Consider the following 13,596-nt stretch of genomic DNA (forward strand, 5'->3'; position numbering starts at 1 on the left):
CCATTCGTGTGATGGCTCTCTCATCTCCGGCAAGATATATTTATCGGAGGATAATTGGCCATTAAATCCTCACTTGACAACTGTGAAAATGCCACCACAAGAGTAATCTGGCTGGCAGAAAATGACAACGGTTGGCAGAGCTGTAGACTGCTGGGAGCCACATCAGGAGCGGATGGTGTGTGTGTGTGTCCCCTCACACACACACACACACACACACTACATTTGCATACAAACAAACACACACCATGTACAACAGAACTGGGCAGGCAAATTGAACCTGCTTCCAGCCGATTTGCTTTTCTGCCTGTGATATCTGAGAAATAAACTGGATGTTGTCCTTGTTTAAACACAGGCCTTTGTGCTTGGATTCGGACTGCAATATTTCCTATCGTTGAGTCAGTGGAGAAAAGCTTTGATAGTTTTATCACAAGTACTCCATATTCAATTACTGATGTCGGTAGTTCTTTGACAGCCGTTATGTAAAATTTGATTCCACTTAGCTTTGCGTTTGACTGACATAACTTGATCCTTATCAAGAGGTTCAAAGCATGCAAGCTTACCAGCGTTTCAGGGCTGTCGGGATCCCAGCCAAGGCATGTCAAAACACAAGTTTGTTGCTTTAAATTTTTGTCCCTTAGCCAGTCCAAACGCCTTGGCCATTGCTCAAGCAGCTAATGAAAATCAGACAGCAGATAGCTGTCATTATATACGCAAAGACAGAAAGAAAACAGAGCCTCAATATCATTCAAGTATGAGCCCCCTGGGTGAAAAACTTTCCTTTATCAATCTTGTTATCCTCATTCAAATTCATAACAGATTTTTGATTCCAGTAGTGATTTTAACAAGTGGGGGACGGGGACTACCAACAGTGAAGTTTGCCGTTCCCTAAGAACGGCATGGCATCGTGTGGTTGGTGTTGCTCGATGAGAGTACTGCATTTTTGGGGGGGCTGACCATGTGGGAGTGTACAATCACCCTCTACAATGATGCTCTTTGGCGGCTGACTTTTCTCTCTCATCCCTTTATCTGGGGAACACATGTTGGAAATGGAAAATCTATCCAAAGATTTGTTTGTCAGTTAAGTGTTTGAGCTCACAGTATGCGACCCAGCCCCTGTTGGTTGGGCGTATGCTGACATCCAAACACTTGGACCATGTCTCCATCCACCATTTTGACTCGACACAAAGGCACCTCCTTGATTGGAAGCTGTTCTGCTGTCTCTCCAGGGCAATGCAGAGGCCGTGGACATGTCACAGGCTTTCAGACAAATTTAGCAATGGGGGGGGGGGGGGGGGGGGGGGGGGTTTGGTGAAGTTTTTCTGGTGTGTCCTCTGTCTGTTCAGATGTCACCGCTGTTGCACATCGAAGGGTCACTTAAGTCACAGCATCCCACTCAAACGTGTTTCTTGGAACACTCAGTCGGAGGCCCGTCAAGAGTTGAAAGCTTTCTCTGATATACAGTACGGCCTGTAGTCTGGAGATTGTCAGCGACAACGCATGAAGATGAAATAATAATAATCTTGCTAATAATGTGATTCAAAAAAAGGTATGGGGTGGATGGGGGGGGGGGGTCATATCTAAAAGCTCCAGACTCTGTTGTTTATTAATTCAGAGCGGTGTTTCCTTTTCACAATCCATGTTATAAAAAATTCCGACATTGTCTTGAGTGCAATCCCATGTTGGAGTGAAAATGGGGCTGGGAAAACAGGTGAATGGGAGAGACCATCAAGTATTACCAGGAAGAAAGAGACAGGGAGAGAGAGAGAGAGAGAGAGAGAGAGAGAGAGAGAGACAGAGGTATTTCTGTACTTTTGAATCTCTACCTGGTAACAACAGCCAAAACCGACCCACTCTACATTTGAACAGTTTGTCGAGAGAGCTTTTGTTTGTTCCTTTTTTTTTCTTCTTCTCTTCCACATCAGTCTTGTTCTCCCGAGACTTCCTTCCCTCCTCACAAACAACAACTCTCTCCCAGTCGACTCTGTTTGATGGCCTACATTACATTCTCTGTGCGTGGAGGTACAGCGGGTCTTACATGTTGTGTGTGCACAAAAATGTGGTGTAAATGACTCAAACAAAAGGAAAGAGCAGACGTTTGGGGAGGGAAATGAAAGCGTGTTCCGTTGTGGGGGACATGTTGCATCACGAGATGCTCAGTGTAGACTAAACATCGCCAGAGAGAGTTCATGTCATTGATGTTTTGCTGCGTGGGTGCGCCGCGTTTGCAGGAGCGCCGCTCGCTTCCCTCACACACGAAACGGCGCTAAAGCTCCTCCGGGACCTCCCGGCGGTTGTCACTTTCCCCTCGGTTTCAGACGAGACAATGATCCTGTTTGAGCACCGTGAAACACATGAGGCTGTCTCGCTGGAGGAGCATTGATCTCAGGGCACTGTCCCATCAGATGGGGAACTTTACAACCTATCCAGAACATATCGACTCAATGACTCAATAGAGTCCCATCTGGGCCCAGGGTGAGCATGGAGGGAAAGGTTTGATGTTCAAGCATTGCACTGTTGCTTTGTAAGCCTTCCAGTCCGTGTCAGAGTAATATCATGCTCGCTTCCGGACAGTGTATATCCGTTTCAGCAGAAACACAAACTTCACATAGTAGGTTCCACAAGTGCGGAACACCCACTTAATAGTGCTCCACCGCAAGTTTGATTCCCCTATTCGTAGGCCCAGAGGGACTCTTGGAAAGTGTTGCTGTGGCACATCTGAGCTCTGCCACCCCGGTGTTACACATCTCAATGCTGTAGGACGGCTGTAATGTGCCACGCAAATATCTGTTCATTTCAAGTAAAACCTCACTTCTCAAAGAGTCGTCACAGGAATGAAGCCCTTGGTTCTCCTTCTGAAAACTAAAGGTTCTGGTGTTATCCGTGAAAGCGTCACTAAAGGAGAGCGCCAGTTAAGCCCCATTAGAAGCCTGTGTGCTGTGACGATCTCACTGGAAGTGCTGGATGAAAATTGCCTGGATTAATGCGTTAATCCACCTCTTTAAAATGCTAATGTCCATTTTATGCCCATTAAATGTCAGTGTGCGTTTTCTTTGATGCATGCAATTTCTATCAATTAAACACAGAGAAGAGAAACAGGCAAAAGGGAGATTAGTTCCCTTGCTCCAAGCATGAATTTCTCCATTTGGTTCCATATTTATCTTGAATGGGGAGAGGAGGGGGTGTTTAAAAGAACACGCCAGTATATGAACAAGGGCTGGGATATTAGAGCTCTCTGGGTTCCAAGGAATGTGTGTGGCTGTCTAATGCAAAATGTATTTCTCTGTTTCATCCTATAATGTTCATAACATTGTGAGTGAACGTGTGTTAGTCAAATTGGTTTGTTGCTGACTACAGCAATAGACCACTAGGTTTAATATTAAATGTCATGTAAAGTGAAAAAATTATTTCAATGATGTCTCATAATCAGTTATATGGTTTTACAAACTCAGTTTGTCATATTGTGGTACATAGTACCATGCAATTTCACAAGTAAATCTTTCTCAGGTTTTGCACGACTGTAATGAGGAAACTAAATATATACAATGTCAGAGTAGCTAAATAGAAAAGGCTTTACCCAAATGGAAATGAACATTTGCAGGATGCAATGAATTCCAGTCACATTTAAAGGTGCACAATTACTAGAAAATGATGCATGATTCAGAGGTATTATCCTATCATTGAAGAATCAATTTCCAGATTGTTCTGTGCCCTTTCTGCTGTCAGCACCACTAAGTCATGTATATTGATCATGCACCACACACACAAATGACTGAGGCGCTTCGTGTGTCTGTTCAGGCAGCCGTTGAGACAGGATAACCATGTGGATAGGAACGAATGGCGTGGTGGATCTTGTGGAATTTCCTGCCTCCACAGATGTAGGGATGACTTTCTGATGCCCTCGCTCTGTGCAGACCAGGAGTGACATGGCTGCTCCAATCACAGACTTGCAGTGTGGCTGGCCATAAACTGCTTCCAGATTTGTCACACATACACATGCACACACACAGACACACGCACAGACACACAGGCTCATTGTTCACAGTCAAAATGGTTCCAGTAAACTTGCATTTATCATGAGAGCGCTATTTTCGAGGTGGAACACTGAGAATGATTTATTGAGATATTTTGACTTCTCCCTCCCAGCAATCTCTGTCATAAGTAAAATACATTGCCGTAAAAGTAAAATGCATTTGGTGCAACATGGTATAACAACTTAAACCCATCTTTTATTTACTCTGGCATTCTGACATGCGTGAGTTCACGGTGTGCCAATGTTGCATGTGTGTTTGTGCCTGAGTGTGTGTGTGTGTGTGAGGTGACTGACTCAGGCGTTATAACATGGTTTCCAACCAGATAAACTTGTGAAGGTAATTGCCCATTTAGCCTGTGGAGATGATTGAAGCCAAACCCACAGCTTTAATTGTTCCTTCTTATAAGAGCTCCCAAGTTGCTAGGCACCAAGAAGTCCTGACACCTTGCCAGTTGTTCGTTTAAGGGTTGCTGATATACCCATGTAAGGCACACACTTACACAAACACACACATTCACACACACACACACACAGTTACCCTCCTCTAATGTTCATGTTAAAACAACTGGCCCCTTCACAGATGCAAACATCGCCTCCTCCACCAGACCATGAGCATATGTGGGCTCTTCAACAGGATGGGTCATTTATTAAAATCCATCTAATTTTCCATGATGTATTAAATCTCTGCCTCCATGATCGTGAGCCCATTTCATTGAGCGAATTAGGCGCCCACTGCTTCTGTGTGATCAGAGCCCCAGAAAATGAGTCCTATGCTGGTATTAGACAGTGTTCACAGCCTGCTAATGGTCAGGAGATGGGATGGATTACCACGCTCTTCATTATCGTTCTCCGACAAAACTGAGCACCTAAATATGCGTGCATGGTCACAGCCATCTGTGAAGCAGCCCCAACACACACATTAGCAGTAGATGCCTCCTCAGATTACCATACACACTGTATTTATGACTGGATGGCGAAAGGCAAAAGGGGGTATAGCCGTGTTTTGATGGTTGTTGTCAATCAGCAGTGGTGAGTGTTGCCACTAATGTCTCTTACTGGCCAAATATCAAACTAGCTAATGACACGTGACTCTACAGATTGCTATTTTTCGATCCCCAGGAACCCTGGTACTATGGCAACATCCTCAGGGCCCACCTCAGTGGTAGCAAAGCCCACATGCTGCCCACAGGCAAGGCCTTGCTGGATGGAACTGACCGTTCATAAATGGTGGCGCAGCACATCTTTCTTGGAATTGTTGTCTTTGTTTTCATTAGAACGCCTCATGGGAGGTGGCAGTGATTGAGACAGGTTTTTCTCAGCTGGATGGGTAGAGGAGCAGTAGGAAATAGACTGTGATCCTATCTTAATTTCAACCATAGCATTCTGAAGAAAGAACAAACAATGTGCTGAATCGTTAGCCAACAGAAATGCATTTTTGTGGACTTCACATCCAGTTTTTTTTCCAAAAACAGACTAGAAGAGTGGATGGCTTAAAACATGCAGTTTTCTGTAGCCAAACCACTCCAACCATTTGGCATTGGAGACAAAAAAAGTCTAGTCATTGCCTTGTCGTTTTGCTTGTTTAGGGTTGAAGCTAAATTAGCTGCCCCAGAGTTTTAGAATTCTTGGTCCAGTGGGACTGCATGCTCACCCATAGGCCAGGCCACCATTTGTGATTATATAATTTGTCATTTCTGTTTCCCAGCAAACAGGAAGTCCTCCAAATCAGTGCAAGACAAGGAGAAAGGAGAAAAGTGTTGATGGGACTGGACAGCTCCACGCTGGGGTGGTTATCTGACATTCAGGACGGGTGTTCTACCCACTTATTTTCTGGTTGGATCCAGCAGAATCAGAAAGCCTGCCAAGCCCACAGCTACACTGTCATTCGCAAGTTGATTTGCCTTGGTTGGTTTCTCTACTGAGACACAAATGCCATGCAATCCAGACTGGTCCAATACTAAACAGCCAATCACCCATGCTTGTCACAAACCGACCAGTCACAGTGTTCCTAGCAGACTCTACTGTTAGCCATAGTAAGTGCATTATGACAGTATCACAGCATGGGCCAACTCCACTGTAATCTGGCCATTTCCACATTCAACAGAGGCCATATCTTAACACAATAGCTTTCAGTACACAATGGTCCAGACACCACCACATCTAGCAATACTGTGTCTCAATGACGTACTTAAGCATTTGTTACAGAGCTCCACTGCAAGATTTTCCTCCAAGGGAGAGAAGACCATTATCTGCATGATATACAAAAGTACAGGGGCTCCCAGCGGACATGAAGATGATTAAGGGCTAGATGTCATTTCTCATGCCTTACTATATCTCTCTAAATGACTCAATATCTCAGTGTTGCTTCTTCCATTCTCCTTGTTTCTTGAACCCCCTGCTTCTCTCTCACGAGAGGGCACAGGGACTGACAACCATGCATGGGTATTATCAGGTCCTGACCTCAGTCAGACTCCAGTGCTTTGAGAAACAACCATGGAATGATAAAACTCGAGTGTAAGTCAATGTGACAATTTGAGCACATGTGGAAAACTATCAGCAAGTGCCGGACAGCCAAAAGCGAGTGGGCTTTGTGATGATGGGAAAGTATTAAAGGAATGCACACATAAGAATCACACGCCCTTGGCTCCAGTCTGCCAAAACAATGTAGTTAACCCTGCTGGACATGGAGCCCGTCGTGCCTCATCTCCCCACTTACTCTGTGCTGTGTAAGACTGCTAGGCTTCCTGTCTAACACCATGCAAAATGACATTAGTATTCAACGAGACAGACAAACCATCAGGCTCAGGTTGCAGGCAGCACTCAGTGTTTGTGAGCATCAGATCTGAGACACAGCAACATCAATAAAGGATCTCATTTCGAGCCTCACACGAACAACTGTACTTCTTTCAACCTACACTGTGGGTATCAATTGTGCTCTGAATAATAAAAGGCAATTATGTAGCTATACAAAGCCCGGCGGTAATGGGCCTTTGTTTTATTTTTGTACTTGAAATGAAGAGACATTCTGCGGCTGAGCGTGTGTTCTTTTTCTGGATGTGCCGGGTCGTGCTCAGGACACACTCCACCACCAGCCTGCCTTTTATTGCGATCGTTGCCATCCAAATGAATTAGACGGCAGGCGCATGAAAAGGGAGCAGATCTGTGGAGACAATCCCACTAAAACCTTGAGGAAACAGAAGCAGGCTGCTCAGATTGTGTGTCCAGATTAATTATTCAGGCCTTGGCTTCGCTATCCAATGACCCCGGTAAAGAAGCACAAATTATTTAACATGCTGCCAGATTGGCGTTCAGTGTGGGGGCATGAAGTGACAGTTTCCCAGCGAGGTTTCAAAAGACGCATCATGTGATCCCTGCTCAGCCCGCACGCTGCATGATCGAGGGCCTCATGGGTATTCATGGGCAGAATATAGGGTACACGGCTTTAGTTTCCATCTCAACCACTAGGCCACACAAGCCAAATGAGATAAGAAGGGTAAAATGTAAGCTTGTGTTGGCAATGGTGAGTGTCTGGGAACAGATGTAGGTGCAGCTAAGCCGGCGACCTGTTCAATGTGAGATGACCTTTTTACTGAGTTCAGATGGTCGTGGGATGTTTAATGGGTGGCTCCACAGTTTTAAGAGGAGTCCTGTGTGGGTGTTTTCCACTGGAAAGATCTTCCGGGTTAACAAGAGTTTAAGAACACATAACTAAACAGAACACATAACGAAACTGTACGTTGGAAACTGAGCTCGTATAAAAATGTATTTTAAAATGTTTGATACAATTATCAGAGTGAAGGTGCCGCCCTCATCTACAGCATCCACTAATGAAACATCAGGGGCATGTGGTTCTGTCTTGAGTTTTTATAACACCACATGTTGAAGCAGTTGGTGTCTATTAATGCAGATGGATCAGGATCCAGTCACTGGCCAGGGAGGCAAGAACTCTTGTCTTCGCCAATGATTCACCTATTCACACATTTAGCCACATTTGATTTTAATGGACTGAAGTGGGTAGTCAATCAATTACATCCTTCTAGTAACAGTCGATTTGGATGGATGACTGACCAAGCAATACTTTTCTGCTGTCTCAGTATTACTCACTGCTTCACAGCTATTTTCTCTATGACACTGATGACACAATGCCATTTCTGGAAACATAATAGTCACTGTATGCAGTTATTTCTGTAACACACCAACGTGACCCAAGATGTATGATTTCCACAGCCAGTCAAAAGGTGTGATAATTTCCGCATGTGCCCAAGAGAGAGCAAGAAAGAGAGAGAGACAGAGAAAAATACAGAGTGAGAGGTGTTGGAAGGAGAGTATGGAGGAGTCTGTTAGCCTTGATCTTGTTAGTGGTGATTGGGGTCTCTAAGACCTCACACTGGGCTGTGGGTGTAATTGCCTCTGGCAGGCAGGCAGGCGCGGGCGGCCCGTAACCGTGTGGAGAGGGGAGGAGAGTGCCATGCCTTTGTTTGTGGCAGTCACCACATGTCTGCCTGTGTGGCACCGCCGCAATCCTAGGCGCGGGGGCCTGGCTTCAGGGAGATGATCGTTATAGCACTGGTGTTGGCTTTTAAAAACGTTTTAATGGGAATGCATTTCACAGGCGAGAGCAGCGAGGTTTGGGAAACCAACATTACAGCAGCTGGGGCATGGGAGTTCAACGCAGAGCCAGGTGATCCATCAGTGGAGAAAGCCTGCCATCTGCTGGTGCTTCTGGACATAACAGAAGAGCTGTTGGAGAATCGCATCTCATAGACATCAGCATTTGGCCATTTGTATAAAGACAAACTCAGCATAAGAAGTTACAGTACAGTATTAGCTATCTTAACATGTCAAATCCTTGTTGTCCTAATGATAGTGCCCTATAATTTGGTGGTAAACATCGAACGTATCCCGTGAAGATAAAAGGTAGTACATTCGTATGAAAGAAAATAGTGCAGCTGTAGCCGAACATTTTCTGTGCTAAAATATAAGTTATTCTGTCTTTTTGATTGTGTCTAAGGGATTTTTTGGTCTGAAATCAAGCCACATGCATGTGCTCCATTTGTCTTTCTATAAATTGCACTTGCACACAAACAGTGCACATGTCGTCTGTCGTGTAAACACGGTTGTAAAGTAATTACCAAAGATCCTTTCAACACATGACCTTTTCTGTTTACCTAAGGCACTTTGACGCTCTTTCTTAATGAATGAATTATGTAGTAGACTGTACGAATGAAAAGCATTTGCTGCCTAATACGTTTGCCTCATACTCAAGAGTTGGCCTACCTTTAAGTGGATGTAGGGTAGTCCTGTTACGCCTGCGGTAAGTGTCTAGTTTAATTTAATTCAATAATCCCGATAAACGAAATAAATCCCTTTTGGGACATACATTTCTTGAGTAGTGAGATAATGAGAAATGAGGTTCACAGAGAAAAAATTAGGACATTATGGTTGATTGAGCTTTAACAAAAAGCAGAAATATTAATACCGAAATATTCTTTATGTTTATAATTTGCCTTTAATGAATGAAGGCATCCATGTGGAAAACAATCAGAAACCAAAATGGATGACAATGATTGTCAAGCTTAGAGAGGAAATGAATTAGCATTTTATTTCCACCCCCTATGCAAATTGTTTCACTTAAACTTTTTTAATGGCATTTTGCGTTCTCACTCGCTAATTTGAATACGTTTGTAGATAAGAAATATAAGCATGGACTTAAAGACACAGTTAATACACTTTTATTTGATAGGGCTGTATTGATTCAGGTAAGATATTTTGAAAATTCTAGAAGAAAAATACATCTAAGAGAAACCATATGTTTTTGTGCTAAAGTGTGATTTTTCCGTGTTCCTTAATAGGAATAATGTTTTTGAAATTAACCTCGAAGCTTTTATTAAATGTTTGAACGCACATGAATTATGTTGGGTATCTAAAATGTTATAAAGAAGTAAAATAATATTTAAAATGGTTTAGGCTATAGAGGCCTTTGTCTCTCTTCTTGGTAAGTATGATCAATCAACCGATATTATGATTATAGCTTGATAAATCTAAAGATTTGATACTTGCTAGTGCAAGTATCACATTGACTAACACATTGACATTTTACCATAGGAGCTTAGTGTGCCTCGTGTTTTGGGCCTTATGTTTATCACTATAGCCTATGAGAGCAGCTTAGTATTAAATTCGATAAAGCATCAGACAAAGGACCGTGCTTGTAAATTAGTGAAATGTAGTGGTGGTAATATAATTGAATTAGGCTATAATAAGAACGCCGCATCGGCCCTTGTAACCTGCTGTATCTGCACTTAGTTGACAGTTATCTTGTGTATCAAACTAATCGCCTCTTAAACTATACCATACATGGTGTCAATGAAGGTGATGCTTCCAATCTATGTTTTAAAACCCCTGAATCTATTTTTGCACAGACCTACCTATCCTTGTCTTAGGGCGCCCTCCAGTGATTCAAGCCGAGTTTTCAGAGATGATACCCAGCTGTGCATTACAGGATTGAGTACACGTTTTGCGACTCCCCCTTTCTCTCTGTCTCAACCATTGACTGCCTGTGGATCACTTGGGCACACCGTTGTTGGTGGCGGCATCATCATTTGCGAGGTAAAATTGAATAACGTGTCCTTGGACATCTGTTGTTGAGCCGACCCTCAAAGGTAATCACACTAATGGGTTGCTATGTTATCCACACAACCATAAATACAAATATATCTAAAGAGAGTTGCTCACGCCGACTTGTGTGCCAATCAATGGAGCAGTGGCATCTGTTGATGGAGGTTTGGGAAGTGCCGAGTAAGATATACGTTAAGAATCGATCGAAGCTTGGCAGTACAGACTCACCGTTCAATAAGTGACAGTCACGACTCCACCGGGACCCAACAATTACGCACACGGACTGGCAGTCTTGGCAGTCCTGCGCAACCACACAAACACATGTCGTTCAATTTCATTACATTCACGCAGCATGCATTGACTGTGAGTCCATGGACAACGCTTTGATTCAAATACAGGTTACACAGTGACTTAAAATACACACAAGATGACGTTGACCTAAGTCAAATTTTTTGACAAAAAGGCTGCAATATATTTAAACAACATGTAAATGAACAGCACGTGAATACACACAATGGTACTGTCTAAGAATAGGAACGCTCCTCGCTCTCCATTGAGATATCAACATATTTCCTTCAAGTGCAAAACAATCAACAGCTCTCTCATCACCAGTGAGAGTAGGACCTTCTTCAGATTCCTCAGAGACAATCTCCCTAATGTAATGCCCAGAGAGTGAATCGCAAATATTTTTTGTGCCTGGGCTTATAGGGGCACAGAGAATGTCTGCATTGAGATCAGACCTAGCCAGGCTTTTTGGATGACTTCTGCAGCCGAGCAATATTCATAAATTTAATTTCCAATCCGCTCTCCTTTTATTAGTTTGGGTGTTATTAAATGAGATTGCTTCATCTTAATATATTTCCATGGCTGGGGAATGTGGCTGGGAGCTGATATTCAAATCCAATAACATGGCCTGTACTTAGTGCATGGCACTAATAAATGCCAGTGTGTTGATGCTTATGCAGACAGGGCTCATGGTGGAGTCGGAGCAGGCAATAATGCTGTGGATGTCATTCCGAGTTAGAGGGCTGTCTCCCTCCACCCCCATGCTCTGCTCTGCTCTCCTCCGCATGTGAAAGCCCAGGTGACAGGTAAAAAAGGAAGTCTGTTGTCTAGTGAGGAAAGGAGATGGTGAGGAGATTTGAACGTGTTCCATAATAAATTGACTGGACTAGATGAATTCTGGACAGTGTCTTTGACCTGCTACTGTTCACACGGAAACAAAAGATGTTCATCCAAAACTGACCTCCACAACCCTTTTGTTGGCATTGGTCAAAACACTTGTGTGATACAAAATCCACTCAAGTCCAAAACTATAATTGTGTCTCTCTGTGTCAGTGGACATCTCGTTGTTCTGAGTTAAATTGGACATCAATACTGTCTTGCCGAGGGGAGAGACCATAACACGCTCCCTCACACAGCCATGTTGGGCCATTGGTTTGCTGCGTCCCTTTCTTGGCCCTGCAGGGTTAAAACATTGACATGCCTCTCCCTTTTCCCATTTTATCAGCCGAGCCAGACAACTGCTCGTGTAAAGGTTGCAGATTAGGAAGCTTAGCAGTTTCAGAGAGTGACCTTTACTTTTATTATGAATAAAATTATTTCATTATTATTATATAGTGAAATCTATGCACATGATCAGCACAATGGATTTCTTTTTCATTAGTTGTGTAAAATGCCAGTCAGGAAGTGTAGGGTATCAGGGGTTGCACTCCAGATTACCCTCCTCACTGCTCTCCCTGCAGGAGGGATCTGACAATTGGAATTAATATGCGTGGGGCTTTCTCCCTTCCGTTTGCTGGTTGAGGTTTGCTGGGTGACTTTATCAGCAGTAACATTATCGAGAGCTTTGCCAGGAGCTTCTTCATCATGCTCACATCCGAGCCTGGCCAACACTTGTCACTGTCAATCACAAGGTGATAATACACAGATGATTCTCTCATTTGGTTTAATAAAATCTGCAGGCTTATTTGAACTGCAGTCATTACAGCAAATAATTGCTGCATTGAGGTGTTGGCCAGGCCATAGCCTGAGGGATAAGACAAGACTATTGCTATATGAAGGATTTGAAGGAGTCTTTTTTTGCCTTTTTGCTCCCCAGTTGCTCATATTCCTAAAATGAATATTGCATTTGAATCCATCTCTGGCTTTTCTTATTCAAACTAACATTGTTATTACTTATTATCTGGACGCGGAGTCATCCGTCCTCACTTTTTTATGTCTGTGCTGTCATAGCAGATTTCACCGGGGGCTGCCAATTGCAATTCTTAACTGTCATTTAAACAAAATTGCAGATCTGAATCGGCTGGTTTCAAACTCTCTGGAGGAATAGACTGACAGTAGATATAAATACGGAACATACTTAATCCAGAGTTCAAATTCAAGGTCCCACTGTAGCCCACTTTGTTTCGCAGGATGTACTGTACACATATTTGCAATGAATGTTCTAGAAAGACACAGATACACTGTGTCTTCAAACAAACTAAAGCTAACTATATGCACATTGAGCACATCTGGGTGCAAGATGATTGAAGATCCACAATTTGAGGTGTCCTAATATGTGTATGATTAACAGGCATGAATTTTATTTGGCCTCGTGGTCCCTGACCTTTAGGGGGAAAAAGAAAACGTCAAATTAGATTATCAAGTTATTATCACGGTATCAAAGTTAGTTTAATTGTTAAAATGTAAGCTTTTCTGAAAGGCCAGTGATTGATGAGACAATAGTGAAGATGGAACAGGAGACCTTACTGGCATGTTGTATCAGAATAAGCACATTTGTTTGAGCTGCTCGATGGGCTCACAGTGACAGTGACCTTATAACTTGACCTTTTCATTTAGAAAATTAGCCTGAACATTTTCACCATGAGTATGATTGTTTAGCTTCAATAAGTGCTTTTGTTATTAAAAATGTAAATCCAATCTTCTATCAATTAATACTGAAATGTATG

Source organism: Hypomesus transpacificus, chromosome 19 (assembly GCF_021917145.1).
Source record: "Hypomesus transpacificus isolate Combined female chromosome 19, fHypTra1, whole genome shotgun sequence".
Taxonomy (NCBI): Eukaryota; Metazoa; Chordata; class Actinopteri; order Osmeriformes; family Osmeridae; genus Hypomesus; species Hypomesus transpacificus.